Source organism: Podarcis gaigeae, assembly GCF_964106915.1.
Source record: "Podarcis gaigeae genome assembly, chromosome: 11".
Taxonomy (NCBI): Eukaryota; Metazoa; Chordata; class Lepidosauria; order Squamata; family Lacertidae; genus Podarcis; species Podarcis gaigeae.
In genome coordinates, this window is record NC_139687.1 from 18,376,689 (window position 1) to 18,398,852 (window position 22,164).

Consider the following 22,164-nt stretch of genomic DNA (forward strand, 5'->3'; position numbering starts at 1 on the left):
AATTGAAATATTTGACAGTTTTGGGACAATAATACGGCAAGATTATTCATCTTCCATGAACTTGTTCTCTTCTTCTGACAAATGTAAAATTCCTGTATCGTAATTTGCATCTTAAAAGATCTCCACACCCTTCTTGAGCTAACTTAGTATAATGCCCTGACAATTGGATTTCTTCAAATCCTGAATCTCAAAATTGTCTGGGGAGATAAGAGGCAGGGGGAGAAGACTGGCTGGAATTTAGCCTGTTAAGTTATCTTGAAGTAATGTGTTTAGGACCAGAGTCTCCTTCAAGCTCAAATGGCTGTGTTGCTAATTTACCACTTACTTCAGCCGCTCCAGTCCAGTCTCTCCAGTCTGTGTTCTTGTTCTGTGCTGCATCCCTCTTCTTCAGAGACTTCAGATTGTCCTCCTAGCTGAGACCTGTTTCTGAGGGGTTTTTGAGCCTGGCTCCTCTCTTAGTCAATGCTGTGCTCTGTGGATTATTTCCCTCAACTAGATCTAGCTTTCCCTCCCTCAGTGGCTCCTGAGTCAACAGCAGCTTATCCCAGTCTTAGTTCCTGGTAATGCCACCCGGCTATTCCTGGCCTGGCCTTCACACATGCAAATGGCATATATATATATATATATATATATATATATATATATATGGAAAGAGTGAGGATAGCGACCACTTGAAAAGCTCTTGTTTTCCACTGGAATCCCTCTTGCTTTGATGACTTCTGATTGCTCAACTCTCATTAATTCAAGTATATATTGTGGATACCAACAAAGATTCCAGTGCTCTGAGTTTATGCTGTGCTTGAACTGGAGGGTTCCATAATGCACATTTGCTTACATTCGGTCTAATCCTTCAACGTGATGCTGCCTACTCAAGCACTTTTTTGTGTGTTTTACAGCCTTGAGCCCTAATCGTAAAGAGATGTTAAGGCATATAAAGCCCACTCATTCCACTGGAATGAGAGTTGTTCTTTCTAAACTTCTTGCTGCTGTTTTGTGTAGTGCAAATTGGAATAAGGGCATCAGCAGCACCTATGCCTAAACCTGCTTATGAACATATGCCAAAATGAATGCAATTCATTTAAGGTTACCTTAGTCATCCGAGTGACAGCACTGTGCAGTTATTTTAATTTTGATCTGACCTGTTTCTAAAGGTTAAAAAAATGGGAAAGGCAACATTTCTATAAATTCCATTAGCACTTTCATCATGCTGACAAATTAATCTTAGACATCCAGAGCCACTCCAAAAGTAATTCTCACTGGGGTCTCACTTTCATGTTACACTAGGTTTTTGAGTATGACTCTACCTTCTTAAAAAATGTGCCACTATCTGTGAAGACATGCTCCATTTTGTATGGAAAGATTAATACTCTGAAGTAGTATGTGACCTGCATCAAAGCTCAAAAAAAGCGATCTGATGCACATGTGGGACTCCCAACAAAGCTTCTCCGCTTATGGCAATATTGGGTTCATCTGTCCTTAAGCATCAATTAATCCCATTACAAGCTCCACCTGCTGAAACTTCCTTGTCTACACAAAGATGGAGGTGTCTAGTTTTTGTTTTCAACTGGCTGCCCTTCAAAAAACTGCACAGGCCCCACTGTGATAACAGAGCAGCCAGTTATTGGCTTCCAAGGCCATCAACGCACTTGATCTATATGCTCCACTACAATGTCAGGGACTCATCTATACAGCTGCAAATAAAATGTTTTAAATGTGTTGTACAGTGCAATATACAAATGTGACACTGGATGGTGATAGAGAGCTATGCCAAATTTAATGTATTTTTCAAAACTTTTTTTTTAAAAAAAGCATTTTCACAGCATTTTTAAAAATATGTATGTAGATTCCACCAAGGAAAGACCAGCTAATGGTTACAAAAGAAATGGGGGAGTCCTAGAGGTTGAGCACAGGGCTGAAAAAAGTAACCATAGCATTAAAAGGGACCCCTGACTATTAGGTCCAGTCGTGACCGATTCTGGGGTTGTGGCACTCATCTCACTTTATTGGCCGAGGGAGCCAGCCTACAGCTTCCAGGTCATGTGGCCAGCATGACTAAGCCGCTTCTGGCGAACCAGAGCAGCACACGGAAACGCCGTTTACCTTCCTGCCGGAGCAGTACCTATTTACACTGATAATACACCCTAAGCCTCAAATCCTATACACCAGGGGTCAGCAAACTTTTTCAGCAGGGGGCCGGTCCACTGTCCCTCAGACCTTGGGGGGGCAGGCTATATTTTTTTTGGGGGGGGAATCAACAAATTCCTATGCCCCACAAATAACCCAGAGATGCATTTTAAATAAAAGCACACATTCTACTCATGTAAAAACACGCTGATTCCCAGGCCATCTGGGGGCCGGATTTTGAAGGCGATTGGCCGAATCCGGCCCCCAGGCCTTAGTTTGCCTACTCATGCTATACACACTGTCAAGAGATTGCAGCACAAATCACACGCAGTAGAGAGGTGTGACATGAGAGGTGCAGACTCAAGAAGAGGAAGTCGGCAGAATAAAAGGGAATCTGCTGGCACAGGTTGTGCACAAAGGGACTGGGAGTCTGGAGCTGTGGAAGATAGAAGATAGGGAGACGAGGTAATGAAAACAGCTGTAGCATAAAGGAGATGGTGGCTTGAAGCGGGCAAAAGACAGAGAACATGATCTGAGGCTTGCAAGCCTGGTGGTGAACTATGCAAGGTGCAGGAGAGGGAAAACTATGTTCCAGACAAAGCAATACAAACACAAGATCCAGTGATGAAAAGAGTACACAAACTTTCCGAGTAAGAGACTCACCAGCGAATGGAGACGCACTCTAGGTCTCTGAAAATCTTAGGGACCTTGGGTGGAGACAGGGAACTTTTCATGCACATAATTATTAGGAATTAAGTCCTGTTGAATTCCTTCTGAATATGCATGTACAGAATTGCGATGTAAAATTCTCAAAATATTTTAACCCTAAATGTTAAGAGTGTGGTTGTCTTTTTTAAAAAGAACAAAACAGAACTGTGTTTCGGTCCATGAATTTTAAATGCCCATGTAATTCAATTGAGTTCCATTTATAAAGCAGTAGAACCCTTGTTGTTTCGCAGATGCCAGAGGCCCAGCATGCATACAAAAACAACAGATTTACATGTGTGCTTTGGGGGATACAACTGGTAAACTTACGATTCTTTTTTTCATTGTTTGAAATTAAAAACTGCCAAGTGCAATATAAAAATTGTCATCATGCTCTTCACACTACGCTCAAAGGAATATTCCAAACAACTTGTTACTATTGTCATCAAAACAAGAAAACAGTATGTTGTGTATACCACAAGAATATCTGTAGCAAACCCATGATGGGCTAAATACAAAGTGAATGGCTTTTGGGTAATTGTAGCCATATGTTGTTGGACGTGTAACTGGTGTTATGGTGAAATCACAATGCACTACTTTTGAGAGCTGAGCAACTTGATAAATGACCAGCAAACATTTTATTGTTTGTACTTCTCTGCTACATTAGGTTTTTTTGTAATTCTAAATCAGAAGTATATGTTATGAGTAGACTGTTGTGAACCATCCTGAGATCTTCGAATGAAAAGCGATATACACATTTAATTTAATAATAATGCATAGGTTTACACCCAACTAAGTTGGATTTGGAGTTGGCCTATTGAAATCAATGGGCTTGCATTACTCAAGTGCACTATTTATAATGGGCCTCCTGAGTAGGACTCATTTTACATTTCCCCCATGATGTACAGCTGTCAGTAAATGAGCTGCTCGTGTTAATTTATTCAACAATTTGATTCTGTTCCTAGCTTCCAGTCCTCTATGTACAGTGGTACCTCTAGTGGCAGACTTAATCCATTTTGTGGGTGTCTTTGCACCCTGAAAAGTCTGCAACTAGAGCACGATCAAGCGCTTCTGTCCGTGCGTGGAGAGGGCAGATCGCTTCTGTGCATGCAGCGAACCCGGAAGTAAATACTTCCAAGTTTGCTGCGTTCGTAATTTGAAAGTCCATAAGAAGAGCGGAACGCCACACGAGGTATGACTGTACTGTGGAGAAACCAGTTCTATGTTAATATTCTTCACACTCTGACAAAGGGATTGTCAATATTGCCAAATATTAACAACCATAATACCAAAAAGGTGTAACAGTGCATTTGTCTGCAAGGTATGAAGGTAGGAATCTGCAAGATATGAAGATAGGAATCATTTCTTTATCCAAAATTATTGCTTTTTCTATGCATGTGTGGCATGCATCTCAGACACATGCGTCTAACCCAACATGGAGCCGAATGCCGCTATATGGAGAAGTAGCTTTAAGAACAAAGATATGTAGAATAGACACAACTTGGCCCTTTGTCCATGATTAGAGGCACCACTTTCAGGCCGACTTCGCTGTAAGCATCTGCTCTGGCCCCCTTTTCAATCTTTGGAGTGGGCTGGAGTGAAGTCTGCTCAGTCAAGGTCCACTTCTCTGGCCCTGCCCCCCCGGCTGGAGTGGATTGGACAATTTGAAATTAGGTTTGGCAGGAACCCAGAAGACATCATGGCGAACAAGGAGGTGGGGGCACAGCAATGGCCAGCAGAGCAGCGTGGCTTCGGGAGGGTGGAGGGCTGTGTGCTGGGCCGCAAACCTCGCCCACCGCTGGACCCGATGAGGGGGCATTGTGGAAGCATGGTACAGTGGTACCTCGGGTTACATATGCTTCAGGTTACATATGTTTCAGGTTACAGACTCCGCTAACCCAGAAATAGTGCTTCAGGTTAAGAACTTTGCTTCAGGATGAGAACAGAAATTGTGTGGCGGCAGTGTGGCGGCGGCAGGAGGCCCCATTAGCTAAAGTGGTGCTTCAGGTTAAGAACAGTTTCAGGATAAGAACGGACCTCCGGAACGAAATAAGTACTTAACCCGAGGTACCACTGTAATACATTTTACAAACACCATGCTTGCATGCATGTCCACCAGAAAATAGTACCTAAATATGTTCCTCCTGTATTCAGGGGTGTATGTTAAACCACAGAGCCTAGGGCTTGCCAATCAGAAGGTCGGTGGTTTGAATCCCCGTGACAGGGTGAGCTCTCGTTGCTCGGTCCCTGCTCCTGCCAACCTAGCAGTTTGAAAGCATGTCAAAGTGCAAGTAGATAAATAGGTACCGCTCCGGCGGGAAGGTAAACAGCGTTTCCGTGTGCTGCTCTGGTTCGCCAGAAGGGGCTTAGTCATGCTGGCCACATAACCCGGAAGCTGTACACCGGCTCCCTCGGCCAATAAAGCGAAATGAGCACCGCAACCCCAGAGTTGGTCACGACTGGGCCAGGGGCCAGGGGTCCCTTTACCTTTTATGTTCCTCCTGTATTCAGGGGTGTATGTCGTGCTTAGGGAGGGGCAGTAACTCTGGTAAAACAGTATCTCTGGCATGCAGATTGAAGACCAGTTCCGCAAGGAACTAGACCAGGCTGTCAGAAGGGTTCCAGCCTGAAAACATCTATTACTGCTGAAAGAGTCCAGTTCCAGAGTTGGGGACGATCATCACACATGGGGCAACTACAGGGGCCACTTTGGTACCGGGAAAAGACGTCACGCAAGTAGTTTTCAACGGATTACAGTCCCTTGCTGACAGTGCTTATCCCAAGTCACAATGTGGTGAAAATGTCTGTAAACATGATGTGAAGGCTGGCAAAATTAACCCTGCCCTGTGGGAATCCCTTGCAGATGACCGCAGTGCCTGGAGGCAGACTGTCAGGTCGTGTATCCACAGCACGGACCAGAGGATAAAGAACCACTGTGAGGAGTGCAGAGAGAAGATACTCCATAGTGCACCTGTAGCAATGAAACAGGACGCCACCTTTTGCCTCAGCTGCAATCAAACATGTCTCTCCTCTATTGGTCTCTACAGCCACAGCAGGTGCTGTACCTCTCCAACGGTTTGACTTTATCACCAATGGCACACTCTTCCATTGTCTCTCAAGGCAGACAGATGCCAATGGATTCGGGCTGTACTGTGTGGAAGAATTCAAAACATCTGAATTGGCCTAAGTCCCTTTCCTTCCCATGGAAGAGTTATGCACATACTTTTCTTTCAGTGGAATCAATGGGACTTAAAACTGATTAACTCTGCCTGGATTATGCCCTTGGATTTTTACTCCTAATATGGCTGAAACCCAAGAATTTCAGCATAATTATCTTGCATAAGATATAGTTGGATAAAAGCTAGAAAACCTGGCTCTTTCTAAAACGTTATTAAAACAATTAATCAACAATTCCAAGTCAAAGTTAACATCAAAGAGCTAGATTCCGAACAACCCTAACACAGAACTCACACATATAGAAATTAAGATAATGATTCCAAAGCAGCTTCATTTTGTCTTCATGACTGTCACCTGATGGGCATTAATTTCATTCTGGGAATAATTGGTCATGGGAGATAAACTAAATCACAGCCATGGATGAGTGGATGGCTGCCTTTACCCTTCCCCTTCCTAGTGAAAGAGTGTAACAGCTTTCTCCAAGAACAGGGAATGAATATTGCACACCCACACCCAAAGGATATCAGTTTATTCAACCTTAGGGTGTATCTAAGCAAGCCATTTTTCATGCAATCTGCTGCTGGTATTTGTACAAGAAGCGGGCGCAGTTTGCAACACAACTCCAGCTTCTTTTTCCCCAAGCAAGGGCCTGCATCTCATTAAAAAGATGTAAGCTTTCACACTATTGGGTTTTAAGATGAATTTTTATTCCTCCTGGCTATTGGTTTGTCCCTCTTCTTTTGACCACTGGAATCTTATTTTCTTATTATACACATATAGGATTTATGCAATTTTACCCATGTACCTATTCACCTTGTTGCTTTGCTTTCTTTTGTTTGACTACCACTAACTCAGTTAATATAGTGTTTAACTATTTCTTATGAAAGACAGATTAGCACATTACATTAGCAGTTTACAGCTTTTTCTTTTGTCAAGCAAATTGCTTATTCATGATAGCAGTGTGATGTGTAAGCCAGGAACCTTTAGAATTCCATTGCAGTCACTTTCCTGATTATGGAAACTTGCAAGTGCCTTTGTTATCCAGAGGTTGTTGTTGCAAGGGGGCTGCATGTTTTGATATCACATATTTACACTTCAAACACAGCTAGGTCACTTAGGATGTAAATCCTACACACCGTGGAGGGTGTGTGTGTATAAAATAAGGGCCCCAAAAGTAATATATTAGCTTTCAATGATGGCCTTGAGAACAGATTCTTCTACCCATCAACTGCTGATGCAGAAAAGCTAACTGAAAGGGCTCTTATGCAAAATCTCTGGTGTGGTTATCAACACTTTGCATGTTAAATAATGGGTGGCTAGTTCACACTAAAAAAAAGCAGAGACATCACCTTGCTGACAAAGGTCCATATAGTTAAAGCTATGGTTTTCCCAGTAGTGATGTATGGAAGTGAGAAATGGACCATAAAGAAGGCTGATCGCTGAAGAATAGATGCTTTTTTGCTGGAGGAGACTCTTGAGAGTCCCATGGACTGCAAGAAGATCAAACCTATCCATTCTTAAGGAAATCAGCCCTGAGTGCTCACTGGAAGGACAGATCCTGAAGCTGAGGCTCCAATACTTTGGCCACCTCATGAGAAGAGAAGACTCCCTGGAAAAGACCCTGATGTTGGGAAAGATTGAGGGCACAAGGAGAAGGGGACAACAGAGGACGAGATGGTTGGACAGTGTTCTCGAAGCTACCAGCATGAGTTTGACCAAACTGCGGAGGGCAGTGGAAGACAGGAGTGCCTGGTGTGCTCTGATCCATGGGGTCATGAAGAGTCGGACACGACTAAATGACTAAACAACAACAGTTCACACTCACTTAAAGGATGAAAAAAGGCTATAAAGCCCAACTGGAATGAGAGTTAGAAGGGGGAGAATTTGAATTCAGCTTAAGAGTGCTTAGCTGATTATTAACCACTCCACCTCCATACACAGTCGTACCTTGGTTGTTGAACTCCTTGCGATTCAAACGTTTTGGCTCCTGAATGCCATGGTTTGCAAACATTCTTTGGAACCCAAACAGCCAACACGCCTTCAGCTTCTCATTGAGTGCAGGAAGCTCCTGCAGCCAATCAGAAGCCGTTACTTGGCTTTATAATGTTTTTGAAGTCAAACGTACCTCCGGAATGGATTCCGTTCAAGAACCAAGGTACAACTGTATCCGGAAATAAGACTCCTACCGATAAAACTTAACACCACAAGCTGCCAAGGAATTTCTGGTTGTATCTACCTTTCTTTTAAATCAGAACCAGTGAAGGCAGTGAAGGTACTGTGTGAGTGTCTGGAAGCGGTTGGAGGATGGATGGTGGCTAACAGATTGAGGTTGAATTTTGACAAGACAGAAGTACTTTTTTGGGGGGGGGAGTAGGGTGCAGGCTGGTGTGGAGGACTCCCTGGTCCTGAACGGGGTAATTGTGTCCCTGAAGGACCAGGTGTGCAGCCTGGGAGTCATTTTGGACTTGCAGCTGTCCATGGAGGTGCAGGTTAATTCTGTGTCCAGGGTGGCTGTCTACCAGCTCCATCTGGTACTTAGGCTGAGACGTTAACTGCCCGCGGACTCTCACCAGAGTGGTGCAAGCTCTAGTTATCTCCTGCTTGGACTACTGCAATGCGCTCTATGTGGGGCTACCTTTGAAGGTGACCTGGAAACTACAACTAATCCAGAATGCAGCAGCGAGACTGGTGACTGGGAGTGGCCGCCGAGACCATATAACACTGGTCCTGAAAGACCTAAATTGGCTCCCAGTACATTTCCAAGCACAATTCAAAGTGTTGGTGCTGACCTTTAAATCCCTAAACGGCATTGGCCCAGTATACCTGAAGGAGCGTCTCCACCCCCACCGTTCAGCCCAGACACTGAGGTCCAGCTCCGAGGGCCTTCTGGCGGTTCCCTCACTGCAAGAAGTGAGGTTACAGGAAACCAGGCAGAGGGCCTTCTCAGCAGTGGCGCCCGCCCTGTGGAACGCCCTCCCATCAGATGTCAAGGAAATAAACAACCGACTTTTAGAAGACATCTGAAGGCAGCCCTGTTTAGGGAAGTTTTTAATGTTTGATTCAGTTTTTAATATTCTGCTGGGAGCTGCCCAGAGTGGCTTGGGAAACCCAGCCAGATGGGCAGGGTAAGTATGTATGTATGTATGTATGTATGTATGTATGTATGTATAAATAAATAATAAATAAATATCTGTTTCTTATTCTACATATGCAATCTGCACAACTTTCCTTGTACCTATCAGGGTCTATGAATTTTGGTTGGTCTTTGTTTGCCATCAATGCTGCCTGTTTCCCAAGGGCATTGACTGTGACATATCATTGACACTGTGACATATCACTGACCCAAGTCCCTTCAAAGCCTAGCACCCCTGAGGCAGCAAGGCCCATCCTTCTCCAGAGATCTAGGTGGTTTCTTGTTGCGTTGAACCCCAGAAAGGTTCTGCAAATAAAATAGCAAGGCATCTCATAGTTTCCCAAGCCTTTTTGAAGTCCAGGCAACATCAAGGAAAGGCCCCACCCTTCTGCTGGCTTTGGGAAAGGGTTGGGGCTCTTGCAAGACTAAAAGATGTGAATTGGCAGGCATATTTGTGGTTCTGCGATAAAAGTGCTTTTGCTGATAGTGCTGAGGAGTATTTGCATTTTTTAAACAGTCAGTACATTCTATCTTACACCAGGAAATATGGTATTTCCTTCAGATAAAACATTTGTTGTTGGAATGTACTGTAGACGCAAGACAAGTATGTATACCCTACTGGATATATCTTTATTATATCATTAACAAGACTGGACTGAACTAAGTACCTGTTTTAATTACTTGATGGTTTGCCATGCCTAGTCTGAAATATTTCAATCATTTCTATTTTTGGTTTTAATATTATTTTTGAGTACTGCATGTACCTTGCTGTGCAATTCATGTGATTTTTTTTTTTTTTAGATAGAGCAAGCATGTCATTCCATTGTGCACTATTAAACTGTATAACTCAGGCCTTGTTCTTCTATAATGGCTCTGTGGAAGTTGCTTGAGTGCTTCTGAGTGGCAATGGATCAAGTCAACATGCTTGTGGTGTATAAGAGTCACAATATTATTTAAGTAACACTGATCACAGAGTTTCCATGCCACTAGGAAAGATTGGCACAGAGTGTGGAGTGAGTTGATAGGTTGTTCAATGTGGTACAAGTTTTTCATGTTATAGCTACCACCTGGACTGAATGATATGAATTAAAGTGTGTGTGTTTATGTGTGTGTGTATACATACACACACTTAACACACACACCCCGGACTTCTAAAAATAGCATCCTATTGTTGCTAAATTATAATGTAATGGTTAAAGCAGGGGTAGGCAACCTGAGGCCCATGGGCCGGATTCAACCCAGTCGCCTTCACAATCCAGCCCACGGACGGTCCGGGAATCAGCATGTTTTTACATAAGTAGAATGTGTCCTTTTATTTAAAATGCACCTCTGGGTTATTTGTGGGGCATAGGAATTCTTTCATATATAATTCTTTCACCCACAGAATATAGTCCGGCCCACCACATGGTCTGAGGGATGGTGGACCAGCCCATGGCTGGAAAAGGTTGCTGACCCCTGGGTTAAAACATAGCTGGGGCACCTTCATAGTGATCACATCGAGATGCCATAAGTCATGTTCATTAAATAATTCACACTATTCCTTGTTAAACCTGTATCTTGTTTTCTTCCAAGAAGCTCAGCATGTTGTTTAATAATAATACATGACCCTAAGACTAAGAAATAATCCTAGAGCCAGTGTGGTGTAGTGGTTAAGAGCAGTGGACTCGTAATCTGGTGAACCGGGTTCGATTCCCTGCTCCTCCACATGCAGCTGCTGGGTGACCTTGGGCCAGTCACACTTCTCTGAAGTCTCTCAACCCCACTCACCTCACAGAGTGTTTGTTGTGGGGGAGGAAGGGAAAGGAGATTGTTAGCCGCTTTGAGACTCCTTAGGGTAGTGATAAAGCAAGATATCAAATCCAAACTCCTCCTCTTCTTCTTCTTCTTCTTCTTCTTCTTCTTCTTCTTCTTCTTCAGCTCACATTCAGCATTATGGTTACTTTCAGCAAGCCAGGGAATCAACAGGTGGTGGGACAAGTTAGGATTGTGCCCCCACCCTGACCGCCTCACAATTTTGGTAAGACATAGATGTGTTGCATAGACATACACTAGCTCCCCAGCAGGTGGATCATTGATGTTTATTGGAGGAGAAAGGGGGAAGGGGAAGGTGGCAGGGACGCCAGCATGGTGTAAACTCACCAGCAGAGCCAACCTGGTTCTCCTAATGGTGCTTGCATTGCACCAAACACTCTACCACTTTGCTTGTCTTCCTGCTAGCAAGCAACATCAACCCGCCTTCCAGAAGCTAAGGTTGCAGTTCTGCCCCATCCAGCAAGCTGTTTCTGTAGGAATTTTGTTGTTCCAAATCAGGAGTAAAAGTTGAAGGTGGTGAACAACTAAACAGTACTGCTAGTGCAAGCACTTTTGGCTGCACAATGAAACTTTCCCTCCCTCTCCCCTCCCTGTTCATCTCCACATCAATCTGCTCCAGAGGTTGGGGGAACCCTCAGAACCTATTTAGGAAGCATGAGGGGGCACCCGGGGAGAGAAGAGTTTTTCACAAGCAGAACTGTTTAGCTGGGCACTGCCCTGGGTAAACACATAAAACCTGATGTGCAGAAATGCAGTGTGGAACTTGCATCAAAAACATTGCATTGCAGTGGTTGGAACAGATGGCCCTCTGTATTCCTTCCAACTCTATGAGTATGTGATTCTATTACCATAGAGTCCAGGAGTGAGACAGGCCAACACCCTCCAATTGACTGTGGCTTTATCCAGTTTGCTAAACTTAGAGTTTCCCAAACTTGGGTCTCCAGCTGTTTTTGGATTACAACTCCCACCCTCCCTAGCTAGCAGGAACAGTGTCAGGGATGATGGGAACTGTAGTCCAAAAACAGCTGCAGATCCAAGTTTGGGAAACTTTGGTTTAGGGCTATAGTGACTTGTCAATTTGATTATGAAGGGTTGTCATACTAGATTGGATTTGTACATCATGTAGCCCAGTACCCTATACTACGAAAAGCTTCCCTACAGCCAACAACTACTGAACATTAGCCTGACAAGAGTGTGCTGCTAGCAGAAGAACAAAATAAACACATCTAATATCAATGATGAAACATGATACATATGATTTAAGAAGTAATTCTGTATATAACTAAACTAGGTAACTCATGTAAGTGACGCATGCTGCATGCTAGACTGGAAGAAGGCAAGAATGCCCCTCAGATTTGTCTAAAAACTCTTGATTCCAAAAACAGTAATAATTCAGACCCTGAACATGAAGAAAACTCCATCCAAAGCAAGCACTAAACTCTTTATACTCAAATTCAGAGTCTTCCATTCAGGATTAATTAGGAATAGTTATCTTCTTTGGCTCTGTGATGATGATAACAAATGCAGATTAGATTACTTCTCAACTATAGGATCAAACATAACCTGAAAGACCAAGGTCTTTGACTATACTCTTTAAGTATGACAGGAGGGTAGAAGTGTCTAAAATGACAACTAACCTGCTGAACACATACAATTTCTGTTCTAAATGGCATAAAGGTGTCATTTTGCTTCCTGACATTTGAGAATTCACTGCTGACTCCTTAATGTGTAGGATTTTTCACTCCAGTGGAAACATGAGCAGAAATACACGGAGTTCCTATGTAGATTACAAGTCACAGATTGAACTGGAATCTAAAAAGTAGTGCTTCACTGAGATATAGCTGCAATCCTGTACTCTCTGTTACACACACTGTCTCACAGAAGTCAATAAGGAACTAGGCACCAGACTATAACTGAGATTTTCCACCAATATATTGTTACAAGTAATGACAACAGGAAATCTATTTCCAAGTCTCTTTTTAATTCTGAGATGTGCAAGCTGAATTCATGCATCATGTAAAGTCATTTTCCCATACGGTATGCCTGGCTCAGGACAGAAAGATACTTGCTAGGCTTCATATTTCATAGAGAAATTGAAATGAAATGAATTTTGCAGTGGCACTTTACATCTGACATCATGCATGTGGTTAATTTTTTTTTACTAATAAAGCCGTCCATATCCAGTCCAGATCTCTTTAAGAAAAATGCTACACTGGGCTTTTATTCTTTAGAAACCTGAACACTCCTATTCTTAAGGATACCTGTCAACCACAGGCTGATTAGGTCCTTGTTGCTCACTTCAGAAAACCCAGCAAGCAGAAAACGACATCAGGGCAACGGCACCCCCCTCTCACCAGCTATCCTCATGCAAGCAAAACGCACAACAGGAAAAACCAATTATATCTGAGGGTTTTGCCCAAGTAACATTGGAAATTGTCAACAATGGTTATTTCTGAAGGCTCCCTCTTCGCTGCACACAAGAGTTCAGCAGAGAATGCTCGCATTTCCTGTGGAAACTAGTTTCGCTGCTGTTGCCGGTGACATGCCACCGATGCTTTTCCTTTATATGATTTTTTAAAGGCAAAAAGCAAAATAAAACATGGCATTTTTACAAAGGCTACAATGAAATGTTTGCCCCGCTCACCACCTTGCAGACATTTTTTTTTTATCACCACCAGGGAAGAAAGGGGTGTGTAAGAGAGAGTGAGTGAGTGAGAGATTTCAGCAAAGGCTGCAGGAACAGAGAAGCTCTTGCCCCCCACATCATGGTGCCTTGAAGATGTCAAGAGTTTATAAATCGGAGGTGGGAAGAAGTGAGCACTTCCACCTCTCTCTCTCTCTGTGTTTTCTCTCCCTCCATTGATCTCTCTCTCTCTCCCTCCCTCTCTCCCCCTTACTTCTTGATGTCATCCGATCCACGCGCATTCAAAAGCATCTCGAGACCCTTAGCGAGTGGATGACTGCGCGATGCTTGCGGTTACAGACACAGTCACACCTCTCTCCTGGGCGTCAACTTCAATAAAATGGGGGGGGGGGGGTTCCAGGTAAACCCCGCCCCATACCGTCGATCACGTGACACTATTTGAATGGCAATGCCCATCAACTTTGGGTGGCCCTGGCCAATATTGTATAGGGTGGGGGGAGCCCAACGGACCGTGGCCCCCTAGGAATCGGCTCTCCTATGCATCCCCCTTCCTCTCTCTCTCTCTCTCTCTCTCTCTCTCTCTCTCTCCTGCACACTTCTCCATCCCTCGCTTCCTTGACGCGCGTGGGGTGTCAGTCCCGCGACGGGGATCCTCGTGTGCGCAAGGAGCTCGGCAGGGAGCAGGCGGCGGAACAAGCGCCAGAGAGGCGGCCAACACGAGGGACCTGCTGCTCTTGCCGCTTCTGGCTCGGACCTCGCCGGGTCCCGAGAGCCCGTGGCTCCTCTCCCCGCGAGGGAGCAGCTCTCTCCCTCGGACCCCCGAAGGCGGAGGGAGTCCTGAGCCAGCCGGGCTCGCCTTCTGCGCCTCCAGCGGCTTGGAGAGGGGCGGGACCCTGGGCGCAAACTTGTGGCTCCCCTCCTCTCCAACCCTCCAGCTCTTCTCCCCTCGGGCGCAGGAGGAACTGCTGGCACTCACCCACCCCCGTCCGCGGCTCTCGGCTCTCCCTCCACCGACGCCTCCGGGGACTCCGGCTCGCTCCCTCTCCTCTCCCGCCTCGCCGCTGTCTGGCTCCGGCAGCGCGCGGGCTTGGCGGGACGCGAGCGCCGGCTTCTCCAGGCTGCTTGCGTCACAATGAAGCGGAGGCCGTCCCCCGTCCCCCCCTACGCGCCGGGAATTCGGGGGGCTGTGATCGTGGTGCGGGGGAGGGAGGGGGTTTCCACGTGACTTCAAAGGAAGGCCTTGAGCTGGGGGGGGGGGGACGAGGAAGAAGAAGGAGAAGAAGAAGGAGGAGGAGAGGAGCAGGCAAGGCGAGGTGGGGAAAGGTGGTCGGGATGGGAAGCTGCAGCCGCGCTCGCCGCTGCGTCTGGAGCTGCCCCGCTCGGCCGGCGCTGGATGCTGAAATAGCCCCTGGCAGCCCCCTCCCCCGGCCGCCCCTCGCCGGCCACGCGCTCCCAGGCTCTCCTGCTCATTCGTCTGGCGCTCGCTTTTCTCCCCCCCCCTCCTAGTCGCCTCCCCACCCCCCCTCCGCGACACATGTTAGCTTTCTCTCTCTCTCTTTCGCGCAGTTCTTCTGCTGTTCTTTGGCACGCATTCCTTTGCTCTCCTTCTCCCGATTCTCTGCTTCACGCCCACCCCCCACGCCGTCATTTTCCTCTGGCAACACTTTCCATGTTTGCCCATCCGACACACTTTCTCTCGTCGCCGCCGCTCTTCCCCATCCTTCCCTTGTTCTGTTCACACTCCTGCCTCTCCATCCCTCTTTTCCGCCACCCCCTTGCAATTTGGCTTTCTTCACCTTTGAGGTGACTTTTCTCCAACGCCCGTAGCCAGGATTTATGATATTTTGGGAGGGGGGGGCAGGGTACAGGACAACCGCCTGTCACCATCCTCTGCCTGGCTCTGTCTAGCAGATTCGGAATGAAATGTCTCGACAACGGTTGTTTTAGACTCATAGAGTCGGAAGGTAAGATCCATTGATGGTTTGTAGTCTGCTTTTTGCCCATTCCTGGTTCAAGGCTTAAAAGGATATAGCAGGGTACCCCAAACTTGGTTCTCCAGCTGTTGTTGGATTACAAATCCCATCATCCCTAGCAGGGCCAATGGTCAGGGATGATGGGACTTGTAGTCCCAAGAAAACAGCTGGAGACCCAAGTCTGGGAAACCCTGGTTGTAGCAAAACTTAGAATCATAGAGTCAGAAAGGACCATGAGGGTCACCTAGTATAAGGTCCTGCAGCTGTCCCAGACAGGGATCGAACCTGCAACCTTGGCATTATCAGCACATGCTCTAATAAATTGAGCTATAGTACATATGAACTAGGGACGAGTGTGGTGCTGTGGGTTAAACCACTGAGCCTAGGACTTGCCGATCAGAAGGTCGGCAGTTCAAATCACCGTTGACGGGGTGAAATCCCGTTGTTTGGTCCCTGCTCCTGCCAACCTAGCAGTTCAAAAGCACATCAAAGTGCAAGTAGATAAATAGGTACCGCTCCAGCGGGAAGGTAAACGGCGTTTCCATGTGCTGCTCTGGTTTGCCAGAAGCGGCTTAGTCATGCTGGCCACATGACCCAGAAGCTGTACACCGGCTCCCTCCGCCAATAAAGCAAGATGAGCGCCGCAACCCCAGAGTTGGCCACGACTGGACCTAATGGTCAGGGGTCCCTTTACCTTTACCTTTACATATGAACTAGTAGCCCTAACTCAGGGGTGAAGCCATGCTGAGTGACACCTATGGGAACAGGAGTCCAACAACATACTTCCTTTTGACCCCAGGGGTTCAGAAACCCCTGTCAAAACCTTTCTACAATTTCTACTTTTAGTTAAGTATTTTTATTTATTTGCTTGCTTTGGGGGGGGGGGCAGCTGCCCCCTGGCTACGCTCATGTCTATGGCAATTTGCCATTTGATTTTTCTCTTTAACACCCTTTCTGTTGGTTCTTCTGCTGCACAGCCCTCCTTCCGTCACTAAGGAGGAGCTCCGACAGATTAAAATCTCAAGGAAGATGACATCTTTGTTGTTCGCTTTTGTTTGTGTTGTTCTAAGGACCTGTTGGGATCTGAATTAAAGGAAGACCAATGAAGCTACAGCAGTGGAGGGTAGGGCGGGGAGGAAGAGGCAGCCCCTTAAAATGGGAGACATTCTCTTCAAACCTAATTAGCCAGTTTCCGCAGGATTGCCTGGGCTTTAATTAAGGACTTTGCCCTCTTGCGAGACTTGGCAGAAGTGTCCAAGGCTGGCCTCAGCCGGTAGGAACAGACTGTTTTGGCCAATGTCCAAGTTACCCTTCTGGCTGAATGTGAAATGTTTGCACTGTTATGGTTCAGGATGCTTCCACATGTTGCTATCCTTCAAGAGAAGGTTCTCATCAGCTTCACAGTGGCTCCACTAAGACCATGCGTCTGGTGCAGTAGCAGTGCTTGCTCCCATGCTGCACCCAGACTTTCCACCAAATTGCCATGTTGCTTGCAGCATTTCCCTCCGTGACCTACAATGAAAATTCAGCTTCAGGATGTGCAAAAGCAAGTCTTATAATATAAGTGCCTGTCTTAGCACTGCCTTGTAGCTTCCTCTTCCTTGCTTAATAGTCCACAAAGAGGACGGAGGGTTCTTCCATTCGTTTCTGTACCTTCCCCTGGTTATTGTTCCACATTCTCTGAGAGAATTCTGGTATTTGCTAAGAATACTGTAAAATGCCAGCCTGCAGTCCGTTGATGCCCCACAACATAGTGTGGAAAACCTTAACACATAACATAAACCACACAGCCCTGCTTATGAGTGTTTCTAGTTGGAATAGCAATCTAGTATCTTAAAAAAGCAAATATTTCTCTTTTCATCTGAAACAGTATAGCTGATCTGCAGCAACAAGTTATAATTTGAAAGCTCATTTGTCTGGGAGTGGGGAAATGAAGTTAAAAAATTCATCCAAGTTGCTACCACACCTTGGAATTCAGATACTAATGTTGGCATGACCCCTGAATCTAGCAATTATCTGAACCAGGGGTCAGCAACCTTTTTCAGCTGTGGGTGGGTCTACTATCCCTCAGCCCATGTGGTGGGCTGGACTATATTTTTGTGGGGAGAAATGAATGAATTCCTATACCCCACAAATAACCCAAAGATGCATTTTAAATAAAAGGACACATTCTACTCATGTAAAAACACGCTGGTTCCTGGAATGTCCGGGGTCCAGATTGAGAAGGTGATTGGGCCGCATCCAGCCTGCGGGCCTTAGCTTGCTTACCCATGATCTGAACACAGAGTCAGAAGCTGCAGGGGCACCAAACACGGAGAACATTGGTCCTGAGGCTGAGGAATTAGATGCCTCCCATTGCACATCACAGTCCGGTGGAGCAGGAAACATACTAGGACAGAAGCTATGGAAGGAAGGAGTGCTTGTCTTCAGGCCAGGGGTTTGGCAGGTTAAGGATCTGAAGTTCTTCACAAAGGGGTGGAGCTAGAAGAAGTAGTCTGGAGATAGAGGTCAGCTGAGGCTGATGGAAGTTGGAGTCCAATAACATTTGGAGGGTTGCAGGTTCCCAATCCCTACTGTAGACAACAGACCACAGCTTCTACACCTTCCAAGATTTAAGTCATTAGGGTGGACAGTCAACAAATGATATTAAGAGAGATGGGGCAGGCAGAGAGATTGCAAGAGTCAAGAGGTTATAGCAGGGCTCAGCAAGCTTTTTCAGCTGTGGGCTGGTCCACCGTCCCTCAGACCATGTGTAAATCCAACAGTTTGGAAAAAAATTGAACAAATTCCTATTCCCCACAAATAACCCAGAGATGCATTTTAAATAAAAGCACACGTTCCACTCATGTAAAAACACCAGGCAGGCCCCACAAATAACCCAGAGATGCATTTTAAATAAGAGGACACATTCTACTCATGTAAAAACATGCTGATTCCTGGACCATCTGCGGGCTGGATTGAGAAGGCGATTGGGCCACATCTGGCCCTGGGTCTTAAGTTGCCTACCCCGGGTTATAAAAAAAAGAAGTTGGAAAGGAACAAATTAGTAGGCTCTTCCCTATGAACGTTTGCACCACCATAAGATGGTCTGTATTATTGCCACATTTTATTGTTACCATCAAATCTACTCTTTCATAAGCTATTGATAATATGATCCAATTAGTAATTAGTTATCATTATTCTGTTTTGTTGTTGTAGGATTTCCCTCTCCAGGCTGTTTGGAGCCAAATATATTTTCCATGTAAAGGAACTGACCCTTTGTAAATCTGACAGCCTTCCCTCATATGAAGGACAAAACTCCCATGGGGTTTTTAATACAAATGAATTCTTGGCCTTTTCAAAACTGCACCTTCTCCATGTAACAGGAAGGGAGAAGCTGATTCCACCACCTCTTAATGTTTGGGAGCATAAAGGGTTAATTAAACTTTTGTGCAAAGCGATACATGTTTCCTTTGCCAGATCAGATCATAAATAAAAGGAGTTTATTTCCAGCTGCAATTAATGAGTAGATGAGGATGATACTGCTTTGTTTGTTTCCAAATAAATATTGACTCTTTTGTTTATTTAGTACAGATTATCTAGTACATCACTAGTGACTGTTCTAATGAGGTCATTTAAGGTGAGCATGGACAGAATAAATATATGGAGAGAATGTCTATGCATTCCCACCTTCTGCTCACCCCCGCTATAGTTAATGGCAAAACTTCCACTAACTCCAGTAGGTTCATTTTCAGCCATAAATTCCAGGATTGACAGAGCAGTTCTTCAGATCTAGTCAGTCTGTCATATGCGCTGTCAAAGACAGCTTGTTCATTCAAGGTTCAATTGTTGGAAAGAAAGATAAAATCTCTTGGGGCCTGAGGAGGCCCAGCCCAGGGATATGTAAATTACCATGGGGGGAAACTAAGGCTAAATTGTTAATAAGGCCTGAGGAAGTTTGTGCAAACCTATTTCCCAGTTATTTATATGGAATGCTCAGATCTTGTAAGATGTGTGTGTGTGTGTGTGTGTGTGTGTGTGTGTGTAGCTAATGAAAACAGAGTTAGGGCCCAGGGACTCAGAGCAGAAATAGGAAGAAAGTTGCTTGTATAAGAAACTCTGTGACTTGTAGTTGGAGACAGAGGGGAGTGTACCATTCATTGCATCAAGAACTACAAGTCCCAGAGTTTCTAAATTTTAATTCAGCCTTCAAACTATCATTATTTTGCAGGAGAAACTCAAGTACATACCAGAATGTTAAAGGTAAAGGTAAAGGGACCCCTGACCATTAGGTCCAGTCGTGACCGACTCTGGGGTTGCGGCGCTCATCTCGCTTTATTGGCCGAGGGAGCCGGCGTGCAGCTTCCGGGTCATGTGGTCAGCATGACAAAGCCGCTTCTGGTGAACCAGAGCAGCGCATAGAAATGCCGCTTACCTTCCCACGGGAGTGGTACCTATTTATCTACTTGCACTTTGATGTGCTTTCAAACTGCTAGGTTGGCAGGAGCAGGGACCAAGCAACAGGAGCTCACCCCATCGCGGGGATTCGAACTGCCAACCTTCTGATCGGCAAGCCCTAGGCTCTGTGGTTTAACCCACAGCACCACCCGCATCCCCCGCCGTTAGGTCTGTGCAATTCAAGTGGATTAAAGCACTCTGTTGCCCTAGCAAATCCACTTAAACACACACACGAGCGCACACACGGTGGGCTTTTGTGGTTTGGAAAGTGATGCAGAAATGCGTGGGAAAGTGTGGGATGAGCAAATGATTAACGGGAAGATGTGTAAATATCCCGCAAGCAAACCAGTATCAATGCTGGATGAATGCTTGTCATATAACCTCCCCACAAGCAAATCAGAATGAATGCTCCGTGAAGACTCGACATAGTCTAACTGCCGTGTAAGCTTTTTGCAAACAAATCAGGAGGGATGTTGAATTAACAGGATGTCCTGAGGAGCCCAGGGCCTCTGACAGCAGGAGAGAGGATCAATGAGCACAGTCATCAGGGATACTGATATAACAGATAGGTAGAGATTCAGGGCTGCTGCTGCTGCTGCTATAGGATGGTGGATAGGGTTGCCATATGTCCTACTTTTCCTAGACATGCCCTCTTATTCAGGGGTAAAATGTCTATCTGAGTGAATTTTTTGAATTTGCCAAAATGTCCGGGGTTTGTGGGAGCGGGCTACTTTTCATGTTGCATATCTAGTACTAGACAACCAAGTGCAAAATATATACATACGGTGTGAGTTTTGCATTGCAGGGAAGGGCCCAGGTCCTTGTTTTTGTATATTTTGAAGGGCCATTGTAGAATGCACCCACTCCCAAAGATGGAAAGGAATTGCTGAAACAGTTAATTGAAGTGGAATACAAAAAGGGAGGTGTGAGGAGGTCGCTGAAGCAAGTGAATGAAAGATAAGATATTGAAATTATTGGATGTGTTTTTAATTGTTTTGTTTTGTTAATTCAATGTTTTATGCAGTGTTTTTGTTTTTGTAATGTATCGTATTGTTTTGCTTGTTTAATTCTTTTTCTTTTCTTTTTTTTGTAATCTTTAAACTGTTAATAAATATTATTTTTTTTAAAAAATAAATAGAATGCACCCACTCCCGCAACCCCTCCCCCCCCCACTCCAGGCGCCAGCAAATGTTTCCTTTTTTTTTGCTCTTCAAAATATGGTGACCCTAACTGCAGAACATATGAGAACATAGACAAACTGACACTCGTTTTTTAGATCCGGGAAAAGTGTCCGAAAGTTATTTGTCAGTGCACTTGTGCCTGATTTACATATATACTTTCTTTGTTTGCTTTCTTTTTGTTCCCTTTGTTTAAAGAACACTAATCTCTTCTCTTTTTCTCAAAGCATACAAGGGATGGAGAGGAATGGGGAATTGTTATGAGTTTGGTCTGTCCCAAGACATTATACTTGGGAACGTTGACAGAATGATGAATGAAAAATAAAGTCTTTATACTATTATTTATTTTTTAACATGAACCTTCAAGCCAAATTAGGAAGCGTCTACCAGTGAGGACAGGGGACGTGGGTGGCACTTTGGGTTAAACCACAGAGTCTAGGACTTGCTGATCAGAAGGTCAGTGGTTCGAATCCCCGAGATGGGGTGAGCTCCCGTTACTTGGTCCCTGCTCCTGCCAACCTAGCAGTTCGAAAGCACATCAACAGTGCAATTAGATAAATAGGTACCACTCCGGTGGGAAGGTAAACGGCATTTCCGTGCATTGCTCTGGTTCACCAGAAGCGGCTTAGTTATGCTGGCCACATGATCTGGAAGCTGTACGCCGGCTCCCTCGGCCAATAAAGCAAGATGAACGCCGCAACCCCAGAGTCGGTCACGACTGGACCTAACGGTCAGGGGTCCCTTTACCTTACCAGTGAGGACAACATAGTCAAATCCATGGCATTTTTTTCAGCCAGAAATTGCCAGAACTCAGTTCTGGCACCTCTCAGGTGGGAACCATTGCCATTTTAAGAGAACAAGGGAGGCACTCGTGGTGAGTTCTGGCAGCTCTTTTTCTAGAAAAATTGTACTGGTCCAATCCTTTTAACTTAGTGGAATTCCAAATAGCTTTATAAAAGTAGGTAGAAAAGTAGGTATGCA

The 22,164-nt window shown here is 45.2% G+C and overlaps 1 protein-coding gene and 1 long non-coding RNA gene across 4 annotated transcripts in view; one reads left to right on the plus strand and one right to left on the minus strand.

Moving 5' to 3' along the window:
- SNCAIP (synuclein alpha interacting protein) overlaps positions 1-15,111 on the minus strand; it is a 118,606-nt gene extending 103,495 nt beyond the window's left edge. Inside the window, exons 1-2 of one of the 3 annotated variants that reach the window (XM_083702266.1) lie at positions 14,572-14,988; positions 12,589-12,728 (exon numbers count right to left, since the gene is read on the minus strand). The gene's annotated coding sequence lies outside the window, so the exon portion shown is untranslated. Of the gene's footprint in view, positions 1-12,588; positions 12,729-14,571 lie in introns of all 3 variants that reach the window. The other 2 variants (XM_083702267.1, XM_083702265.1) reach the window with 2 other exon arrangements.
- Positions 15,112-15,132: 21 nt separating this feature from the next.
- On the plus strand, positions 15,133-19,070 carry LOC310827013. Its single transcript, XR_014556133.1, has 2 exons — positions 15,133-15,559; positions 18,767-19,070. It is a non-coding gene; the product is annotated as an uncharacterized lncRNA (long non-coding RNA).
- The last annotated feature ends 3,094 nt before the right edge of the window (positions 19,071-22,164 follow it).